We start from the raw sequence: 23,381 nt of genomic DNA on the forward strand, positions 1-23,381 counted from the left end.
CACCCGGAAGAATGGAGACCCAGACACACAGGACTGGTGAGAACTGGGTGAGAATGGGTTCCGACTAGCCAGGGGGCAGAGAGATCTCAGCAGAGCACACGGAAAGTGCATGCCTGGCCAGCTTGATCCAGGGACCCAGGAACCACGCATCAGACCTTCTGTTCCCATCCCGCGGCTTCTGGGGTGCACAACAGGCGCGGGGACCATCTGGCACCAGGAAGGATGGAGACCCAGACACACAGGACTGGTGAGAACTGGGTGAGAATGGGTTCCGACAAGCCAGGGGGCAGAGAGATCTCAGCAGAGCATGCGGAAAGTTCTCGCGAGCCCAGCTTGACCAGGAACCCAGGAACCCAGCATTGGGGCCTCTGAACCCAGCCGGCAGCTTTTGGGGTGCACAAGAGGCACTCAGACCATCCACCACAAGAACAGCGGAGATCCAGGGACATAGGCCAGGTACAAGGGAAAGGCAAGAACCAATCACTGACAACAAGATGGCAAGAGGAAAGGGAAAGAATGTACTCCAGAGAAACCAAGACAACCTGGCAACACTAAAACCCAGCTCTCCCATCAAAACAAATAGCAGAATGCCAAACACTCCAGAAAAAGAAGACTCAGACATGAAATCATACCTCAAGATGATGATAGAGACCCTTAAGCAAGAACGGGAGGAAAAGCATAAAGAATCAGAAGCTTTTAAAGAGGAAACAAGAAAAACACTCAAAGAACTCAAAGAACTAGAAGAAAACAGAACCAAAGAGATGAAGGAATAGAAGAAAAAATTTAAAACAGACATAGACACAATAAAGAAAACACTAAAAGAGACAATTCTAGAGGTAGAAATCCTAAAAAAGAAAACAGGAGTCACAGATGCAAGCATTTCAAACAGACTACAAGAGATGGAAAAGAGAATCTCAGGGGCCGAAGACATCATTGAAAACATAGACAAAACAGCCAGAGAAGATGTAAAAACCCAAAAACTCCTAACCAATTATGTCCAGGAGATCCAGGACACAATGCGAAGACCAAACCTAAGGATAATAGGAATAGAAGACAGTGAAGAGTATCAACTAAGAGGTACAGTAAATATCTTCAACAAAATCGTAGAAGAAAACATCCCTACCCTCAAGAATGAGATGACCAAGAGCATAAAAGAAGCCTTCAGAACTCCAAATAGGTTGAACCAGAAAAGAAATACCTACCGACACATAATAGTCAAAACACCAAGTGCCCAAAGCAAAGAAAGAATACTAAAAGCAGTAAGGGAAAAAGGTCATGTAACATATAAAGTCAGACCAATCAAAATCACACCCGATTTCTCAACAGAGACTATGAAAGCTAGAAGAGCCTGGACAGACATCATGCAGACTCTAAGAGAGCACAAGTGCCAGCCCATGCTGCTATACCCAGGAAAACTATCAATCACCATAGATGACAAGACGAAGATATTTCAAGGCAAAACTAAATTCACACAATATATTAACACAAACACAGCACTACAACGAATTATAGATGGAAAACCCAATACAACTAGGGGAACCACTTCATAGTAAAAACAAGAAAAGTTCTAAGCAAGAAAAACAAAAGAAGAAAACACACAGGCACAATTCAACCTACAAAATCAATGATAGCAGGAAACAGCAACCACTATTCCTTGATATCTATTAACATAAATGGACTCAACTCCCCAATAAAAAGATATAGGCTATCAGACTGGATACATAAACAAAACCCAGCAATTTGCTGCATACAGGAAACTCATCTCAGAGACAAAGACAGATACTATCTCAGAGTAAAAGGGTGGGAAAAAAACCTTCCAAGCAGAGACTATGAACCAACAGGAATTGATAGAGATCTATAGACTATATCATCTTAAAACAAAAAAATACACCTTCTCAGCACCTCACGGTACCTTCTCAAAAATTGACCACATAATTGGACACAGAATGAGCCTCAATAGATATAAGAATAACAAAATACTCCCATGCATCCTTTCAGATCACCATGGTCTAAACTGGTCTTTAATAACAATAAAGACAACAAAAAGCCCATATACACATGGAAATTAAACAATGCTCTATTAAATGATAGCAGGGTTGAAGAAGAAATAAAAAAAGAAATTAAGGATTTTGTAGAATTCAATGAAAATGAAAACATGACATACCCATACCTACAGAATGCAATGAAAGCAGTACTGAGAGGAAAACTCATAGCTCTGAGTGCTTCCAAAAAGAAACTGGAGAGAGCATACACTAGCAACCTGACAGCACAATTGAAAGCTCTAGAACAAAAGGAAGCAGATGCACTCAAGAGGAGTAGATGGCAAGAAATAATCAAATGTAGGGCAGAAATACACCAAATAGAAACAAAAAGAACCATTCAAAGAATCAATAAAACCAAGAGCTGGTTCTTTACGAAAATCAACAAGATTGATAAACCCCTAGCCAGACTAACTAGAGGGCAAAGAGAGAGTATCCAAATTAACAAAATCAGAAGGGAAAATGGAGACATAACAACTGAAACTGAGGAAATTCAAGAAATCATCAGATCCTACTACAAAAGCCTATACTGAACAAAGGTGGAAAATCTGTAGAAAATGGATGAATTCCTAAACAGATACAAGATACCAAAATTAAACCAGGACCAGGTAAACTATCTAAATAATCCCATAACACCTAAAGAAATAGAAGCAGTCATCAAATGCCTCCCAACCAGAAAAAGCCCAGGTTCAGATGGGTTCAGTGCAGAGTTTTATCAGATATTTATTGACAACATAATACCAATATTCTCCAAACTATTCCACAAAATAGAATAGGATGGAACATTACCTAACTCATTTTTTGAGGCTACAATAACCTTCCCTCCAACCATAATAAGACCCTACAAGGAAAGAGAACTTCAGATCAATCTCACTTATGAACATTGATGCAAAAATACCCAAAAATTCTTGCAAACTGAATCCAAGAACACATCAAAATGATCATTCACCATGATCAAGTAGGCTTCATCCCTGGGATGCAGGGATGGTTTAATATAAGGAAATCCACCAACGTAATTCACCATATAAATAAACTCAAAGAAAAAAACCGCATGGTCATCTCATTCGATTCTGAGAAAGCATTTGACAAAATCCAACACCCCTTCATGTTAAAAGTCCTGGAAAGAACAGGAATCCAAGCTCCATATCTAAACATAATAAAAGCAATATACAGCAAACCAACAGCCAACATCAAACTAATGGTGAGAAACTTGAAGCAATCCCACTAAAATCAGGGACTCGACCAGGCTGCCCATTCTCCCCCTACCTATTCAACATAGTAGTGGAAGTCCTGGCTGGAGCAATCATACATCAAAAGGAAACCAAAGGGATACAAATCAGATAGGAAGAAGTAAAAACATCAGGATTTGCAGATGACATGATAGTGTACTTAAGCGACCCCACAAATTACACCAGAGAACTCCTACAGCTGATAAACATGTTCAGCTAAATGGCTGGATGTAAAATTAACTCAAAAAAAAAATAGGTAGCCTTCATATATTGAAAGGACAAACGCGGAGAAAGAAATTATGGAAAAGATACCCTTCACAATAATCACAAAAACTATGAAATACCTTGGTGTCACTCACTTACCTAAGCAAGTGAAGGACCCACATGAAAGAACTTCAAACCTCTAAAGAAGGAAATCGAGGATGATCTCAGAAAATGGAAAGATCTCCCATGCTCATGCATTGGAAGGATCAACATTTTAAAAATGGCCATCCTACCAAAAGCAATCTACAGATTCAATGCAATCCCCATCAAAATTCCAACCCAGTTCTTCATTGAAGTGAAAAGATTAATGTGCAATTTCATCTGGAATAACAAAAGACCTAGAATAGCAAAATCCATGTTCAACAACAAAAAACATCTGCGGGAATCACTATCTCTGCTCTCAAGCTATATTACAAGGCAATTTGCTGAAAACTGCATGGTACTGGTACAGAAATAAGCATGTGGATCAATGGAATAGAATAGAAGATCCAGAAATGAGCCCTCATGTATATGGTCACCTATTTTTGACAAAGGAGCTGTAAACATTCAATGGAAAAAGGACAGCCTATTCAACAAGTGGTGTTGGTTAAACTGGCACTCAGCATGCAGAAGAATGAAAATAGACCCTTTCTTATCTCCTTGTAGAAAGCTCAAGTGGAAGTGGATCAAAAATCTTCACATTAAACAAGATACATTGAAACTATTAGATGAGAAAGTAGGGAAAACCTTAGAACTCATCGGCAAAGGAGAAAATTTTCTGAACAAAACACCAATGGCTCAAGCTCTAAGGTCAAAGATTAACAAATGGGACTTAATGAAATTGCAAAGTTCTGTAAGGCTAAAGACACCATCAAGAAAACAAAACGGCAGCCAACAGAGTGGAAAAAGAACTTTACCAACCCCACATCAGATAGAGGTCTAATATCCAAGGTATACAAAGAATTCAAGAAGATAGTCACCAGAAAATCAAAAAACCCTATTTAAAAATGGGGTACAAACTTAAAAAAAGTTCTTCATCGAGAAATTTCGAATGGCTGAGAAACATCTACGGAAGTACTCAACATCATTAGCCATCAGGGAAATGCAAGTCCAAACAACCCTGAGATTCCACCTCACACCAGTCAGATTGGTTAAGATTCAAAACTCAGATGACAACAGATGCTGGCGAGGATCTGGAGAAATTGGAACACTTCTCCACTGTTGGTGGGGTTGAAAACTGATACAACCACTCTGGAAATCAGTCCGGCATTTCCTCAGAAAAATGGACATAGTACTACCTGAAGACCCAATTATTCCACTTCTGGGCATTTACCCCAGAGACACTCCAACATACAACAAAGACACATGTACCACAATGTTCATAGCAGCCCTATTTATAATAGCCAGAAGCTTGAAAGAACCCAGATGTCCTTCAGTAGATGAAAGGATACAAAAATTGTGGTATATTTACACAATGGAGTACTACTCAGATATCAGTAACAATGACTTAACGAAATTATTAAGAAAATGGATGCATCTAGAGAATATCATCCTGAGTGAGATATCCCAGTCACAAAAGAACAGACATAATATGCAGTCACTGATAATGGGATAATAATCCCAGAAAACTCTGAACACCCCAGAAACAACTCACAGACTGTGTGAAGTTCAAGAATAAAAAGAATATATTTTAATCAAAATACAGCTGTATCACATCCTCTTTTCCTTCCTACAGCTCCTCCTAGTCTCTCTCCTATCCCCTCAAATTAATAACCTCTTTTCCTATATTATTGTTACATATATACATATGTGTATGTATATGTACCCACAAATACTTAATTACAGCCTTAAAAATTATCATAACATTCTTGCTACAAAAATAAAACACTAAGATAAAAGCACATCAGCAATAATCATTGTGGTTCATGAAGTTTTGTAGAGTTTTATTTCAGTGGCTAATTGTTTTCCATCTCCTTCAAACAGGGTATGAATTTTACTTACAAACACAAGGAGTCTCAACAGGGACCATACCTAAAAAGAAGAAAATGGAGAAGCCATGTCTAATGGAGACTTAATATAGACTGTAAAATTTCTACTTAAAAATCAACAAAATGGATGTAGAATAGAACATGGTTGGATGTATTATAGTAAAACTCTGCTTGAGCTGATCAGAACTACTTGGATATGATTGTGGAGATTAACAATGGGCAAAAACCCAAATAGATAGAAAATACTATTTTTCTTTGAGCAAATTTTACATGTGCTCTAAAATTTATGATAGAAATGAATTTACATCAACTTGAAAATGATTAACTTCTTCCCTGCAGATAAAATGATTGTCCCGAGATTAAAAAGCAATATTTAAAAAAATGTAGCAGAAGTTTTATGCTCTCAGCCTTGGCTTTCACCAATATATTATTACATATTGAAAGGATTTCTGAAAGTTTTTCTTTAAGCAGTAAGATTATGATTATTTTCTTGTTTCTATAGATTTCATTCCACAACATAAAATTTTACAATGAACACACTGTAGTGTTATGGGTGAGATCGCATCTCTTGTGCACAACAAGTTGGACTACATTTCTATGAGCTTTGGATATGACCTTCAGCCCTGAATACACTCTGGGAAAAAGAAGAGTGTAATTTGTTTTGAGCATTCACACACAGTAGGCATCTTTTAAACCAGGCACTATGGGGCACTTGAAAATACACATGAAACTCATAAACCTGAAGAAGAAAAGATGGTGGAACAGAGTGACACATATTTGTGACTGCCATGACTGTAGTTCAATTATCAAGGTCAATTGGCTAGAGAGAATGTGCTTCTGTGTGGCTGAGTGGGTGGTCCTCATTGGCAAGAGGCACCGTTCCTTGTCCTGAGCATTGTTGCTGCTATTCTAGGGGACATTCTGATCCACCATATATCTTACCATCACCCTGCTCATCTGTTTTAGCACCGTAAACAATAAATAAGAGAAAATTTCATCTCAGCTTTTCTGCAGAGGATAGACTTTATTTATTTATTTATTTATTTATTTATTTTTTATTTTTTCAAGGTTGTAATTTCTGTATTATACACTCTTTTGGATATCAATAAGGCCCATTGCTGTTCTTCATTGCCTCTATTAGCAGAGATATCTGTGGTCTCTTTTATAAGCACACATAATCAGGAGCTGACAATATGGGGCTAATAATAAACTTTAAAGAGGATAGACTTTGAATCCTCTCCTTAAATAATGAAATTAGCCTTGAAGCTGACCAAGTGTTTCTTTTTATGGTCTAATGGAGAACTGTTTTTTCAATAAGTATAAAATGCCTTTATCAATATTAATTTTCTAACATATTGATGATGATGTGAACAATTTATTATTGTAATGAGTATAAATATTTTGAGGACACAGGAAGTCTTCTGACATGCATGCTGAGGGGAAAGTGCCTGTTCAGAATATTTAACAACTGATTTGAGAAGCAGTTTGCTAAACCTGAAAGTTTGTTATTTGTAAGTTGATTTAATAATACATATAGTATGACAATATATTATATACGAAAGGACATATAACATACATATTTTGATAATTTATTATTAAACAATCAGGGTGTGTGTGTGTGTGTGTGTGTGTGTGTGTGTGTGTGTTGTGATGAGGGCTTGAAAATTTACAAGTATATATTAGCAAGTAAGTATCCAGAGAAAATGTGCAGGTATTTTTTTTTAGTATAAGAGACCCAAGAAATACATAAGTTTCTATAAACCTAAATTAAAAAGTTGGAATTGAGAATTTTTTCTTTCTTCTATTCAGGTGCTTATTTCAGGTGTAATTATTACCCAAATGGGCTCTATTACATGGTTGATTTAGGTTGGCCAAGCGAAAAGAATCTTATGTTTCAAAGTTTAGTCAGAATAGGCAATGACAATTTATATCTTTTCTGCCAAAGAAACAAGGGGATTTGTTAGGAATATTAAATAAAATGATAGCTCAAAATCTTTCAGTGTTACCAATAAAATTGTCATCATTGAAAATTGTGATTGGAAATAGGGGAACATGCATAAATTTCATAACAAAATACACGAGACTGGAGTTGGATCATTTTTTTCTACCTTGATAAATTCATTGCTTCTATTTTCTTAATAAGGCTGGTTTTGTGGAACTTTCCCCTCCCCTTTTTATATTTTTTATTTCTAGATAGAAATATTTATTTATTTATTTATTTATTTATTTATTTATTTATTTATATCCTAAATACTGTCTCCCCTTGGTCCCCCCTCATGAGTTCCTTCCCTCATCTCCTTCGCCTCTGAGAGAGCACTCCCTATATCCCCTGCCTCATGCATCAAATCTCTCAGAATAGGCTCATTCTCTCCCAGTGAGGTAAGACAAGGCAGCCCCTATCGGAGAATAGATAGCATAGTCAGGCTACAGCTTTAGGAAGATCCTGTGCTCTAGTTGTTGGGACCACATGGAGACTGAGCTGCATGTCTGCTACATATGTGCCCATAGCCATAGCCCTGTGTGTGTGTGTGTGTGTGTGTGTGGTGTGGGGTGTGTATAGTGTGTGTGTGTGTATGCTCGTAGGTTGGTGATTCTTTGAGAGTTCCCCGAATATCCTCCCTCCAGCCAACGCTGGAGCATCATTCTGTACAATTAAGTGCATCCTCTCCCACTGAGTCCAGACACTCACATGTGGCCTTCTGCTACATGTGAGCAGAGCCCTGTGAGTAGCTCTTGTATGCTCTTTGGTTTGTGATTCAGTCTCTGGGAGCTCTCAGAGGACTAGGTTAGTTGACACTATTGATCTTCCTGTGGGTTTGCTGTCTCCTTCAGGGCCACTCTTCCTCTAACTCTTCCATGAGGGGTCCTTGACCTCCACCGAATGTTTGTGGTTATCTGCATCTGTCTCAGTCAACTGCTGGATAGAGCCTCTCAGACGGCTACTATGCTAGGCTTTGCAAGCACAACATAGCATCATTAATATTGTGAGGGACTGGTGCCTGCCCACCGGATGACATGCAAAATGGACTGGTCACTGGTCAGGCAATGCTTCAGTTTCTGCTCTATCTTTGTCCTTGCATTTCTTTTAGATAGGAGCAATTTTGTGTCAAACATTTTGTAGGTTGGTTGGGGTCCACATCTCTCTACGGTGGGACCTGTCTGGCTACTGGAGGTTGTCTCTTCAGATTCCATATCCCCACTACTGGGCATTTTGGCTAAAATCACCTGCATTGATTCCTGGGAATCTCCCTCAGTCTCTAGAACCTCCTAGAGAATTTTCACAAGGCACACCCTGGAAGCTGCATCCTTTCACTTATTCTCCTGGCCTTCTAGGATTCTCTTCAGTCTCTTCCTATGCCAGATCCTGCCCCCTCGTACCAGCTATTTTCCTCCCCTTCCACTCTCCCATCCAAATCCCTCCTTCCCTCCTTCTTCTCCCATGACTATTTTGTTTCCCCTTCTAAGTGGAATTCAAGAATGATAGGAGTCTTCTTTAACCTGAGTCAAGCTTACTAACAAGATATATGCATACGAATACCAACACAATGACAGCTTTTTAGACAATGGTATGGAAATGCAGCATTTGGGAATAGATGTTCAGCAAATGCTAACTTAATCATGCTGAACCTAATGTTTTCTTGCCTCATAACCAATTTTGCATGTTTAATAATTTAATCCTTAATCCCTCAAATAGCTCTCAGTTCAGGAGTTGAGTACTGTTGAGTAATTATGGGTTCAGTGTTATATATGCAGAAGTTGTCAAACCAGACCAGGAGGAAGAAATTAAAAAACCTGATGGGCCCTTATTTAAAAGAGAGGAACAAGTAAGGAATTAATACCCAAGGAACTTCAGTGGAGAAATATCATATTACTGTGGTGTCTTCCAGTCAAGAATATTACTATAATAGATTCTGAGAGGCTGTTATCAAATGATGACTATACTAAATCTTTTTCTTTTCATTCTTTTTTTTTTTTTTTTTTTTTGGCTATTGCCTAGAAAAGGTAAGTTTTGTTTGCTTTTTTAAGCAACAGTTCTAGATTTAAAGATCAGGTCTTTTTTGTCTCATCACTATCTATGTAGAAAGATTTTTACCACTGCTTAAAAAGAAATGTGAAAGATCTCAGCCTTAAAACCAGTTGCAATTATGTTTGAGTACTTTTAATCTTTTAATTTATATTAATTTTTATTTTATGTGAATGTGAATTCCCCATATGTATGTGTGTGCGGGTGTGTGAGCCTGGTGCTCAGGGAGGCCAGAAATGGGTTTTGGATCCCCTGAAATTGGAGATACAGTTAGTTGTGAGTTCCTATACAGAACTGGGAAGGGAATATGGGTCTTATGCAAGAACAAGTATTCTTGACCTCAAAGCCATCTCTCTAGTCCCTGTCTGTGTATTTAAAGATATCATCATGTGACTTACTGAACATGTCAAATACAGCTCCATGACAACAGGAATTGTGCTAAACATGAATATAGAAACACCCAAATAGAACAGCTCTCTCTATCTTTTCGGTACTTAGACATGTGGATGATCAGTCGGATAAAATTAATTGTCAAATTAGTCTTCGGTGAGCAAGTGCATTCTAGCTGCGAATTAAAGAGAGCAAGTGTGATGACTGAATAGAGATGTGCTAGATTCAGGACCACTGGAAAGGTAATGTCAAATTTAAAGCTAGAGGAACGTTCGGAAGTAGATTGGATGCAGAAAGGAACTCTAGAAGGAGGTGCATGTAAGCTAGTATAAATACCCAGCACTGACATATCCAGTCTCACAGGCGAGCCTGACAATTTGATTCATTTTCCTTGTGCAAGTATCGAAACCATTTAATTGGGCTGTTACAAGGTTAAATGGCCAGTTTTCATTAATCTAACTGCTAGTAGCTAAATGGATTGGAAAGGCATAAAAATATGCACAGATTTTAAGTAGTATGGGAATTATATTTAAAAGCCTAGTTGGGGAGATGGAGATTTGGACCTATTTGAAGTATACCTATGTCCCCAGGAAGTGAATACTTGACAGACAGGTGGTTATAGAAGGATTATCCCTAAGCCAAGCAATAACTGCCACCCAGGGTGGCTTTAACTTTCAGAGCCAAAGATGCCTAGCAAAAATGTCAGTTATTCTTGGTTTCATATTGCTTTCCTATAACTGCTGTAACAAAGGGTCACCAACCAGGTGGATGAAGGAACAGAACTGAGCTGTTACTAAACAGTTGTGGACAGACTACATTAAATTTTAGAGCATGAATATCAGAAGGATTGGTTTCTTCTGCTGACTGTACAGAAGAATATTTGCGGGCGGTTCTCTAACTCCTACTGTTGGTCTGCCACAACTTTTGATGTTTCATTGCTTCTGGGAGTACCTCTTTGATACTTTCCTTTCTCTTCCCATGGCACTTTCTCTGAATGGCTTCACAGACTTTCCTTTAGTTCATGTTGCTGTGTCCAAACATTCTTATAATAATGACAGTGGTCCTTTTGGCCTATGGGCCCACTCTACTCCATTGGGACCTCAGCCTAATTAATGGCAAATGTAACAACTGTGTTTCCAAGTAGATCTTGAGTCTGAGCTGTGGTTTACAGCTTCAATACAGGAACTTTTTAGGGTAACACAAGTCAACCCATTGAAGAGTTCTCCACTCTTCTTAGAGTGCAAATCATTTCACCGTATGCAGCAAGTTGGCTAATGACTCTGCACAATCAAGTTGTCAAGTGCACTTGCCTGAGCAATCACCCTCCCTTTCAGGGACTCTGAAGACATTTTTTAATGCTGAGAAGTGGTGGCCCAGAACTTCCCATTACATCATGATGGTTGTTTCCCTTGTAATAACCTCACTGCCTTTATCTTGAGTTTCCCAAAAATCAGGCTCATTTCTAAACACGCAGGAAACACTTGCCAGTTCTCTTTCTAAATACATTCAACCAAATGCCTATTGAACATACTTGGAAAAAAAATCAACATCTAAAAGAAAAAATTGCTGACTTTTGTCATTTTCTCCTCAAACATATGACAGCTTTTATAGGATTGAGCTTATATAGGATTGAGTTTATATTGGCACAAATAATCCAGAGATTCTTTAAGTACCCACAAGGATATGCACAGGTTCAATGCAAACACTCTGCTGTTTTACACAAAGGCCTTGTGCATCCACTGGTTTGGAAACTGCAAAGAGGGGACAAATTCTGAAATCAATTTACCGAGGATGCTAAGGGAATAGCATGTAAGTGTAGGCTATCGAAAATAAGCCATAGTTCCGCCATAGAAAATAACTACCACTTAAAATGGAGCTGTGTTTACTAAAGCTAGAAATCATAGAAATGGAAAGATGCACAAGTTTTAAAAGACTGTACTGCTCCTCTTGCAGAGGACCTGGCTTCTGTTCCCAGCACCCATATCAGGTGGCTCACATTCACCATAACTCTAACTCCAGGGAATCTGACACATTCTTCTTGCTTCCTTGGGCACACATATATCCATCCCCCTCTCTATGTGCATAAAGATAAAATAAATCTTAAAAATATTAGGCCACCAGTAGAAAAGTTTCCATCTTAATTTCCCACTGAACACTATTAATATCTCCACAACATGTTTTGATACTATGTTTTTGTTTCAGTGACTAAGTGTATGATGTCTCATTACTGGATAAGTTATCATTCGTTTAATCATTTTCTCTAGCTGCTACTTGGATGATTTCTATGTTCATATTAAATTAGACAAGGAGGACTTTTGTGTATAAATTTCATGTGCTGCTCTAATTATTTCTGTGTAGATTCCTAGAAGTGGGGCTGCCGGCCATATTTTATGAGCTATTGATATTTACTGCAAATATAAGTCCCCTAAAGGGTGATTTATGTGTTGCCCAGTGTCAAATAATACTTGTTTTGCTGATCCCTCGTCGACATAGAACAGACAGAACATAAATTCTGAATTGGGAAGCCAAATATTTCATTGCTGGTTTTATTTGTTTTTTTTAAATTTTACTGAACTTTAAGGAGATGTTCACTTTGTGGTTTTAGCAAATTAGACTTCATATTCTATGTCAATTTTTTAAAAAAGAATAATGTTTTGGCCTTATTATTGATTTATAAAATCTCTTTATCACCTTAATATGACACAATTTGTCTTTTTCCCAGAATGCCATATGCCTTTTTATTTTATTTGTAATTTATTTTTAAAATACAGAAATTTAATTTTTATGCTATTGACTATGAGAGGCCTTTTAAGAATGATATTTATTGTTGATTATATGTGTTATAATTGCTTTCTTTTCCAAAAATATGCTAAACTCATTTTTCTGTGGCTAATTTTCATTTGAAGTCACATATTTAACTTTTTAAGATGTGTAATAACCCTATTTGTGTGTAGAATAAGGAAGGAAGCACTGTTAATACTTTCATATAAAGATTTATACAACTCTGGACATCAGTCTGGTAGTTCCTCAGAAAATTGGACATATTATTGTACTAGGTACTCTTAACTATGTGTAGTTTTTTAAAAAAAATTAATCATATAATGCAGTTTGGAAAATTGACCCAGTGCCTCACACACACTAGGCAAATAGTACCCGAACATAGAACTACATTAACCTCTGATAATATTTTTGGTACAAAGAAATTATTAAAATGTGTTCTTCTCAGGGTTTAAAGTCTTCTATTTGTGCTCCTAGTTCTAAGTAGCATCTCTCAGGAGAAAGCTGCCCACTCTTAGTGTGTCTAGCCATTGCCTCAGAGAGAGGCTTCTATTGATTCTGTACTACTAATGCATGCTTTTGTCTTGCCCTTACTTTTAGAAGTAAAGAATATTGGGGTATCTCTGCAGTGACACCTCAGAGGCACCATGAACACCATGAACTGTGGGCACATTTGAAAGTCAATGATGCTTCTTTTGTAGTTAATGCTTCTGAAATACAGATGCTAATCTTCCCAACATTCAGTACTATTATCTATCTCTATAACTGTGTTCCCAGTATTATATTTTGCACATTATTCACATAATATTATTATTCTAACATCTTATCTGGAACCTATAAACCTGCTATTAGAACATAGGAGAGGGCCCATAGAGATGAAGAGAGACTACTTACAAATAAAGTGTGATCAGTAATTTAGTGCCACTTTCTTTCCATAAGAGATGCTCAAAAGAGATGCTTTTCCTAGGGGTACGAAGGAAGCTCATCCTATGAAGTAACACTTAAGACCCACTCGAAGTTATTGTTATATCTTATGCCAGAAAATAAGAATCCTGGTTTGAAATGATAATATAATTATATTTCCTCTGAGGAAACACACATAGAATTTTAGAACAAGAGCCTGCACTCTAATCCTTCCAAGATACAGATACATTTTGTGTGTGTGTGTGTGTGTGTGTGTGTGTGTGTGACATTCGCAAGAAACTGGGTACTGGGTCACTCAAGTTACATCTTCATGGTAGTTGAAGAGTTGGAACCAGAGCACTGATACACTCCCTCATAATAAAGCATGTTTTCTAATTGAGACATTGTGTGTTTCCTTTGACCTCACCGTTAAGCTTCCTTCCAAGTTGCTGACTTTGGTTATTGTGAGTACTAGAGACTCATACTGCATACTATGAACGTGACTAAACCTCTATAAAACCTTCAATTGCTTGGCAGTCTTGTTGTTCTAATAAATAGACAAGATTATAAAGGTTGTGATATACATCCTCTTTTCAAGATAGACCCACAGAGAAGTCTTCCCCACACCTGCTCACAGAGGAACATTTTATTTGTAACAGACAGAAGCCATTACAGAAAAGCACAGCCAAACAAAATGGAGAACTGGGGAGCCCAGTTCCAGTGAATATACCTACAGTTCAACCCCCACCTACTGCTCAGGGTTCATTGTAGAAAAGGATCAGAAAGATTGTAAGTGCCGGAGGAATAAAGAGTTTGCTAGGAGATTATAAGATTATGTCTTATAGGATTGGCAGACACTACATCCATAACCTCTTACCAACAAGACTGTCTGAATGTGAGCTGAGCAAAAACACCAGTGAACACACTAGTGTGGACAAGGGATAGTTCATGAGGACTCAACCCTACACAATGAACTACAGTAGCTAAGAAATGCTGAGAGTGGGAGAAATCGTCTTCCCCAGGGAAGAGAACGCCAATTAGTTGTCCAATACCAAATGGTCAATTCTGAAAACATTTACATGTAAGTAACATAATACACCTGTTTATTCTTGTTAAAGTCACCACATCTATAAAACAACCTTGAGAAAAGATGAGAAGAAACCTGATCGATGCTGGAAGGACCTGTCTCAATAGGCTGTGGTCTTACCGGTCTCCAATTGGTACATTTTGCCTGTTGGATCTACTCTTTGATACTGTGTTATATAAAACCCTATTTTACTTTAATTTGGTTGATTTTGTTTCATTGTTTATCCAGTCACCCAGAGCATCTGTTTGAGCAGAAAAGCATTGGCCTTGTAAGTAGAACAATGGGCAGCCTCTTCTTGTCGCATATACTTGACATTTTAAAACATTTCCTCTGTTGATTTTTATAATCCCAGAAGGAGCCAGTGTTCTCACTATGGGTTGGTCTTTGGGAAAGAGTTCCACATCTTTCTTAAAAAGCTTCTTGTTACTAGCTGGAGCTAAAGGTGTGTTTGCTATGTTGATAGTGAAGGTAGTAAACTGGAAATATTGATATTGCTACTGGGCCACAGAATGGGTTGTACTTGGTCAAAGTTTGGGTTGCCTACATAGAAACCACATACACAGTGGCTGACAAGCTAAGTTGGAATTTTTACCCTAAGAAAAGATTTTTAAGCACTTCTTTTGGCTTTCTGTCATGCCCAAGAGGCTTCTGCACTTCTATAGAAGAAGCAGCCATTGCTGTGACACATGGCACAAGTGGCAGAAGAGACAAGGGTGGGAAAGTGGTTACAAACTGACCCCTGGAAAGGGCTCATGTGCTGCTCAGGCTGGAATGCAGTTACCTGTGTTCGTCAGGAAGCAGTCTTGATCTAACTTACTTCACTGGCTTTATTTGACCCCCTCGAAGGTTTATGGTTAGCTATATTTTGTCAGCTGTTCAGTTTCAGTGAAACTTGTATTTCTGGTTTGTTGTAACAAATTGTTCTCTCAAATTTAACGGAGACTTTCTGTTTATTTTGGGGGGGATCTTAAAATGCTATATAACCATAGAAGAAGAAGAACTAGTAGAAGAAGGAGGAGGAGGAGGTGGTGGAGAAGGAGGAGTAGAAGAAGAAGAAGAAGGAGGAGGACGAAGAGGAGGAGGAGGAGGAGGAGTAGGAGGAGGAGGAGCAGGAGGAGGAGGAGGAGCAGGAGGAGGAGGAGGAGCAGGAGGAGGAGGAGGAGCAGGAGGAGGAGGAGAAGGAGCAGGAGGAGGAGGAGAAGGAGCAGGAGGAGGAGGAGGAGGAGGAGGAGGAGAAGGAGGAGAAGAAGAAGATGATGAAGAAGAAGAAGATGAAGAAGAAGAAGAAGAAGAAGAAGAAGAAGAAGAAGAAGAAGAAGAAGAAGAAGAAGAAGAAGAAGAAGAAGAAGAAGAAGAAAAAGAAGAAGAAGAAGAAGAAGATAAAGATGATGATGAAGAGGAAGAGGAAGAGGAAGAGGAAGAAGGGACTAGCATCATTGAAGTGAAATCTTCTGGAAAGCGTTTTCTGAGATCACAAAGAAGCTGTGTTTCAGAGATTGCTGAGGGTGTATCTCATGCTGCAGTTGTACTTGGCAATGTGCAAGAGCCATCCAACTGGTACATGCTTTGAAAGCATGAAGGGATCATGAAGAGCATCTGAGGTTTGGCACTGTGAGAGGCTATGGAAGGCCACTGAGGAAAGTACAGCCGAATTTGCAGTTGATGGCCCAGGACTGAAGGGGTCAGGAAAGTAAGTTGAGGCTTGGCACCACTGAGGAAAGTACAGCCGAATTTGCAGTTGATGGCCCAGGACTGAAGGGGTCAGGAAAGTAAGTTGAGGCTTGGCACCATGAAGAGAGCCTTTGAGAGGCTATTGGTGAAGCCTAGTTACAGAGGAGGACCTCAGTGTACTGGAGATATCAGTCCCATGGGATGATCACCAAGAACAGCAGAAACAGTGGAGTGGATAAATAAAGCTTAGAGTGCTATAGAGGGCAGAGCTGGAGAAGTAAAGCAGCCCTTTTGGAGGAACCCAGAAGATCATGTGTGGATCACAGTCTAGATTAAATGGTGAGCTCTGGGTTCAGTAACAGTCCTTGTCTCAAGCAATAGGTAGAGAAAAATATAAAAACTGATGCTGACCTCTGGCCACCAAAAATACATAGGCACAGATAAGCACACATGCATTTACACAGGTAAACATACATACTACACCTGACGCACATATACCACACATGTACACAACACACACAGAGAGAGAATAAGAAAAGGTAAACCACTAGAGTTAATTTTTTTATTCTTAATAATGAAGGCAAAATAAAACTTACTGCAAACTATTCTGTAAAGATGAATGAATAAAAAGGAGTATCATTTCATGATGAAGAAGTAATCCCTTAATGTTGGTAAATTCAACAATGTCTGAAAATATACAACCAAAATGTAGATGAATGTGAAATGCCAAAAGGTAAATGGAAATATAATTAATAGAGATTAATTGGAACGAGGGCAACAAACACAGGTAGAAGATGGATGGGCACAGTTTAGTAAAGACGTGTGGGAACAGTCAGAATCTGCTTTAGATTCCTACTGTGAGTCATGCGGAGGACTTGGTCAGCTTCAGCAACAGCAGGAATGCACTGGTACCAAAGAGTACTCTATTCCCCATGGACAAACACCCAAATACATAACATTGAAAAGGAAGCATGAAACTAAGTTACAGCTTTCTCAAAATCAGTAAGACCTTGCTTAATGAGGAAATGAATGCCTTGAAATCCAGTGGATAATATTAATATAGCTTTAATAATTTAGACTTTAGATTTGAGCAGGTAGTTGGCATTAAGCTAAAGAAACATAGCAGAAAGGCAGTTGAGATAAAACCTAACAATCAATTCTCACAAACAAAATTTGAATGCATTTTAAGGAATTTTAATTCTCACAATACTTGATTACTTTTCATGTTTTGTGACATTTACATCTTAGTGCTGTAAAGTGAGGGATGGAGGAAGGAGGACAGGCATACAGACACACAGAGGGAGGAAATTTAAAGTTCTTGAGTGTCTAATTACCTCTAGTTTTTGTCTTCCTGGGTATAATTCACAGGAACATACATAGTCGCCACTTTCTTCCCTTTGTTTTCTATTAAACAAAGACTGCCACTCCAACACAGTTTATAACATATACAGTATACATAAGCAGCAAGTGCTTAATAAATTCAGAGCTTATCAGTGATTGTCTGTGGTCTTGTGTGTATATTACATGACATGACCTTCACTATAACCTGTGAAGAAGGAGCCAACTTCAGTAAAATCAAAACATAAAGAGACCTTGTTCAGCACCATCTGCTGAGAAGAGAGGCAGGAATGAGGTTTCTACCTAGATTTTCTTGATTTGGGAGAAGGGTGTCTTTGAGTTTGGAGGGAGCTTTCATCTCAGGCTATGTAGATTCTAACTCAGGAGATGAGAGCACCAGATACTCATGGCAACATAAACCTTCAAATGAGTCAGTGGCCTCTAGATCTCTAAAATTTAAAGGATGTAACGCATAGACCACATATGATTAGTTTTACAAAGGAGTTTTGTGTTCTAAATGCATATGAGAAAGAAAAAGACAGAGTACACATACAGCAGGTGCCAATCCCAATAAGGAGGGCACTAAAAGATGCTAGTCCAGGACCAATGATAGCAACTGGGGTAAGGTGTGTAGGAATTGAACTATTCAGTTCAACTGTTGCCTTGATGATGTGCCCACTCAGCTTCTCTTGTTTCATCATGCACACACACACACACACACACACACACACACACACACACACACACACATACACAAGGGGAGGTACTCATCCAGGAGAACAGATAACAAGCAAGCAGAATTCTCTTCCAGTGTTGCTAACCCCCAGCAAATACAATCCCTACAAATGGTGGCTCTCGGGGGTCCCTGCTCTGCTTTACCAGTTTCCTTCTCAGGTCCTCCTCCTCAGTCTGATTTCACATCTCCTCAGTACATTATATATATATGTGTGTGTGTGTGTGTGTGTGTGTGTGTGTGTGTGTGTGTGTGTGTGTGTAAAAGCATTAAAGAAACTGCTCAGGAAACACTTGTTCATTACTTTTAAATTTGCACCAATCTCTTAATTTTGATGATTGAAAATAAGTATCCTTGATGCTTGTTTATTTTCTAGGCTTTCTTTATGGAGGTAATGGGATGGGGAGGGAGAGAAGGGATTGGGGGAAGTGGATAACATCTAAAATGTAAATGCAGAAAATGTTCATTAAAAATGTAAAAAAGAAAAGGAAAAGGCTATCTCAAACATTTTAAATCTTTGCTCCAAGAGACGTTGCTGAGAGAACATATGTATGCACAAGCATGTTTACAAACATTTGGAACCTCCAGCAACTATCAAGTTTCATCTATCTATAAAGAAAGGCTCCATTCCCAGCATAATTTGTCAATGGATACTGAAAACTTATCAGTTATCAATAAGATTTAAAAGCAGCAGGTTTTTAGTTGTGAATTTTATATAATGAACCTAGGTTCTCTGTCAGATAATACAGATGATATTTTTTTAAGAGACTTGGTTACACTATCAGGATAGCTCTTCACTCCGTAAAGAGTTCCTAGTGGATTGTGTAAATTCTGGTAGACTATAAGAGGCTCCAAGTTGAAAGCAGAGCTCTACAACTTTGTTGATATAGGCCAAAAGGGTCATAAGAAAGCAAGAGTTTGCCAGTAGACAAAATGACTTAGCTGCCTCATCCAGTCTTTCTGCCATGAGAAACCAACACTCTAGGATACTAGTCTCAAAATATTATTTTAACATTGTGGTTAGATTCTGAAAAAAAGTAAAAAGAAATCAAGAGGGCTGGTGATGCAGTTACATTATAAAATGTTTGCCCAGCCAGTCGGGGGACCTAGCTTCAATGCCTAATAGTGCATAAAACTGGGAATCCCAGCATTACAAAGGTGGAGGCCAAAGATCAGAACCTCTGAACCTCGTTAGCTACATAATGAGTTTGAGGCTAACATACAATACATAAAAACAAATGTATACACACATGAAAATAAAAGAAGCAAACCAAACAGTAAAACAAGTAACATCTGATTAGAACATTTGTCTATGCTTATTAAATTGTAAATGTGTAAAATACGGATCCCTTCCTTTGTGTCTTTCTTATCTGTTCGCTTGCTCATTTTGTCTTATCTGTCTCTCTATGTCTCTCCATTTCTCATTCTCTCTCTCTCTCTCTCTCTCTCTCTCTCTCTCTGTGTGTGTGTGTGTGTGTGTGTGTGTGTGTGTGTGTGTGTATGTGTGTGTGTCTGTGTGTCTGTGTGTGTCTGTGTGTGTGTTGTGTATATATGTGCATATGCATTAATGTGTGATCAGGAACTATAAGTTTCAAAGGTATCTTGCCACAGTTTTATGGGTACTTTTAGAAGTCACAAAGCTTCTAGGTAATGACAGCAAATAGTTTTTTGTTTTTTGTTTTTTTTATTTCAGCAAATAGTTTTTATTACAGAAGTATAGGCCAGCATACTTTGGTCCAGATTTCTGAGACCCAATTTCTACAGGAGGATATAGGACCAATGTCACCTGTCACCTGTATACAGAGTTGGTATCTTAAAAATCAAAAACCCTGGGCTAAATAAACCTGAGTTTTACAAATGGGCTAGGGAATCTATAATATAATCTCATGGGGAAGTTCTTTCTTGATTCAACTGGACAGTTAACTGACCTATGATCTTAATAGGAGGCATTGGCCCCATTCCCTGTTGCTGTTTTATAACAACAATGTTGTTTATATATGCATATTCATAAATATGAATATACACATATATAGATTATATGCAAAAGTATATATGTAGACTTAAGTTCTTCAGCAATGCTATTTCCTAAGCTTAGCTGTATGTGTATTATGATATATTACTTCTTAATTCTCTGGAAATATGGTTTTCTACTATAAAGATGTACTAATTAAGACATTTAAGAAAATTTCTATTGTTAAACAGGGAAAACATTTTTAAATACTAGTATTATCAGCAAAAACTTAAAAAAGAATTTGTGCCTATATTTTTGCATGTAAACATAATATTTTGCTGAAGAACATTATGAAATTGGTATCTATAGTCAAACGTGAGTGGTTATTTTCTTGATGAACTGTTTCAAGAAAGATTGCTTCATTTTATACTCTCACTAAGAATGTATAAAATAGTTTCTATTTTATGAAGATATTTCTATTATAAAATATATCTAATATTAATATATTAAAGTGCTGTTTGTCACCCAGTAAATGGAGAATGACCATATAGAAACACAAATATCTATTTCTTTTCTTTATTAAGTGTTGTGACATGATTTCCTTTGAATAAGCTGCTAATTTTCATGTATCACTAAATTATATTCAATACAAGTGACCTAGAGTATATCAAATTCCATTTAAAGAGTAGTCAGCATTTTATATGACATGTGTTCTGCATTGTGAAAGCATAGAGTTTAAAAAGGCTTATGGACATTGCTCCAATTTTCCTGGACATGACTTTGTGAGACCTAGCAAGGGCAAAACCAGATCCTAGGCACAACAAAATCAATATACAGTTCTTGCTTTCTAGGACTCTAGAGTATAGTTCTTATAGTTCCTAAAGTAGTTCCTGAGCTAAGGAGATATCTCTGTGGGCCAAGTTCCTGCTGTACAGGCAGGAGGTGAAGACCTACTTGCATTTGGGCCTACAGCTTCCACACAAACCTGGAGCTGATGATACCCCCCCGCACCCTCAGTGCTGAAGCAGCTATACCCCAGTTCAATGACAAGCCCTGTCTCAGAGGCAAGGTGAACATGGAGGAAGACAACTGGCATTGATTGACCTCTGGCCTTTACATGTGAGCTCATACATGTAACCTTCCAACAATACACATACAAGTGTACTATTCTGTACCATGATCTGAAAAGCACATGTTTATTTATACATGAATGAACAAACACACATGCACATGTGCACACACACACAGACAAACACACACAGGGAGAAAGAGGGACAGAGAGACAGACACAGAGAACAGTGTCCCATTTACATCTGCATCTATATATAACTATCATTTAGCACATTTATTTACATATTCATCAGCTTATTCAAATATTTATAAATATTTTCAACTCTCCCTTTTTTCTTGGACTTTTTCTTTCTTTTCTATCCCCACCCGCCCCTCAAATCCTAACTTTGTCTTTAATTGGAACTATTCAGGGGGTTAAACACATAATAGTTTTTTTTTTCCAGTCTTCCATGTTTGGAACCTGTAAAGAGATAACCACAGGAGTCCAGCAAATGTCTAGGAAATTTGCTACTTCATTACTTAAGTCTCTGAAGTCTTGAGATACACTTACCCTTTACCACAGAATTAAGACTAAGACATAGTCTGAGTTTGAAAATATGAGCTTTCTCAACAGCATTCTGTTATTGAAAAAGTGGGACTTAATGAGATTGCAAAGTTTCTGTAAGGCTAAGCACACTGTCAAGAAAACAAAACGGCATCCAAAAGATTGGAAAAAGATCTTTATCAACTCCACATCTGATAGAGGCCTAATATCCAAGGTATACAAAGAACTCAAGAAGTTAGACACCAGAGAATCAAACAACCCTATTAAAAAATGGGGTACAGACTTAAATAAAAAGTTCTCAATTGAGGAATATCAAATGGCTGAGAAACATCTAAGGAAGTGCTCAACATCATTAGCCATCAGGGAAATGCAAATAAAAACAACCCTAAAATTCCACTTCACATCAGTCTGAATGGCTAAGATCAAAAATTCAGATGTCAGGAGATGCTGGTGATGATGAGGATAAAGAGAAACACTTCTCCACTGTTGGTGGGGTTGTAAACTGGTACAACCACTCTGAAAGTCAGTCTGGCAGTTCCTCAGAAAATTGGACATAATACTACCTGAATACCCAGTTATTCCAGTTCTGGGCATATACCCCAAAGAAGCTCCAACATACAACAAAGACACATGCACCACAATGTTCATAGCAGCTCTATTTATAATAGCCAGAAGCTGGAAAGAATGTCCTTCAGTAGATGAATGGATACAAAAAATTGTGGTATATTTTTACAATGAAGTGCTACTCAGCTATCAGAAACAATGACTTTATGAAATTCTTAAGAAAATGGCTGCATCTAGAGAATATCGTCCTGAGTGAGGTAACCCAGTCACAAAAGTAGAGACATAATATGCAGTAATTGATAATTGGATACTAACCCCAGAAAGCTCTGAACACCTCAGAAACAACTTACAGACTACATGAAGTTCAAGAAAAACAAAGGCCAAAGGAAAATAAATAAATAAATAAATAAATAAATAAATAAATATATAAAGTAATGAGGATCAAGTTGATGTTGAGACAGGTTTTGGCATTCATTAATCTTCAGAGAAATGGGTAGGAGAGAGATGGGGATATATTGAATAATAGTTTTTACATTATAGTTACATGGGAGAAAGAGGTTTGTGTGTGGCCTTGCATAGTGGGATGACTGTGGATAGCATGCCTGATATTTATAAACTACGAGGACCTTGTTTTCCCCCCAAAAGAAGTGACAAACATTTGATACCACTTATTCAACTTTAAATATTATGCAATGTATACTTGCTCAGCAGCATCGCATGATACTCATGAATATGTACAATGTTAGACATCAGATCATAATTAAGTTCATTTCCATTAAGAAATAAGAACATATGAAGAAGATGCTTGGGTGATCCCCAGTGGAAAAG

Source organism: Micromys minutus, assembly GCF_963924665.1.
Source record: "Micromys minutus genome assembly, chromosome: 5".
Lineage (NCBI taxonomy): Eukaryota > Metazoa > Chordata > Mammalia > Rodentia > Muridae > Micromys > Micromys minutus.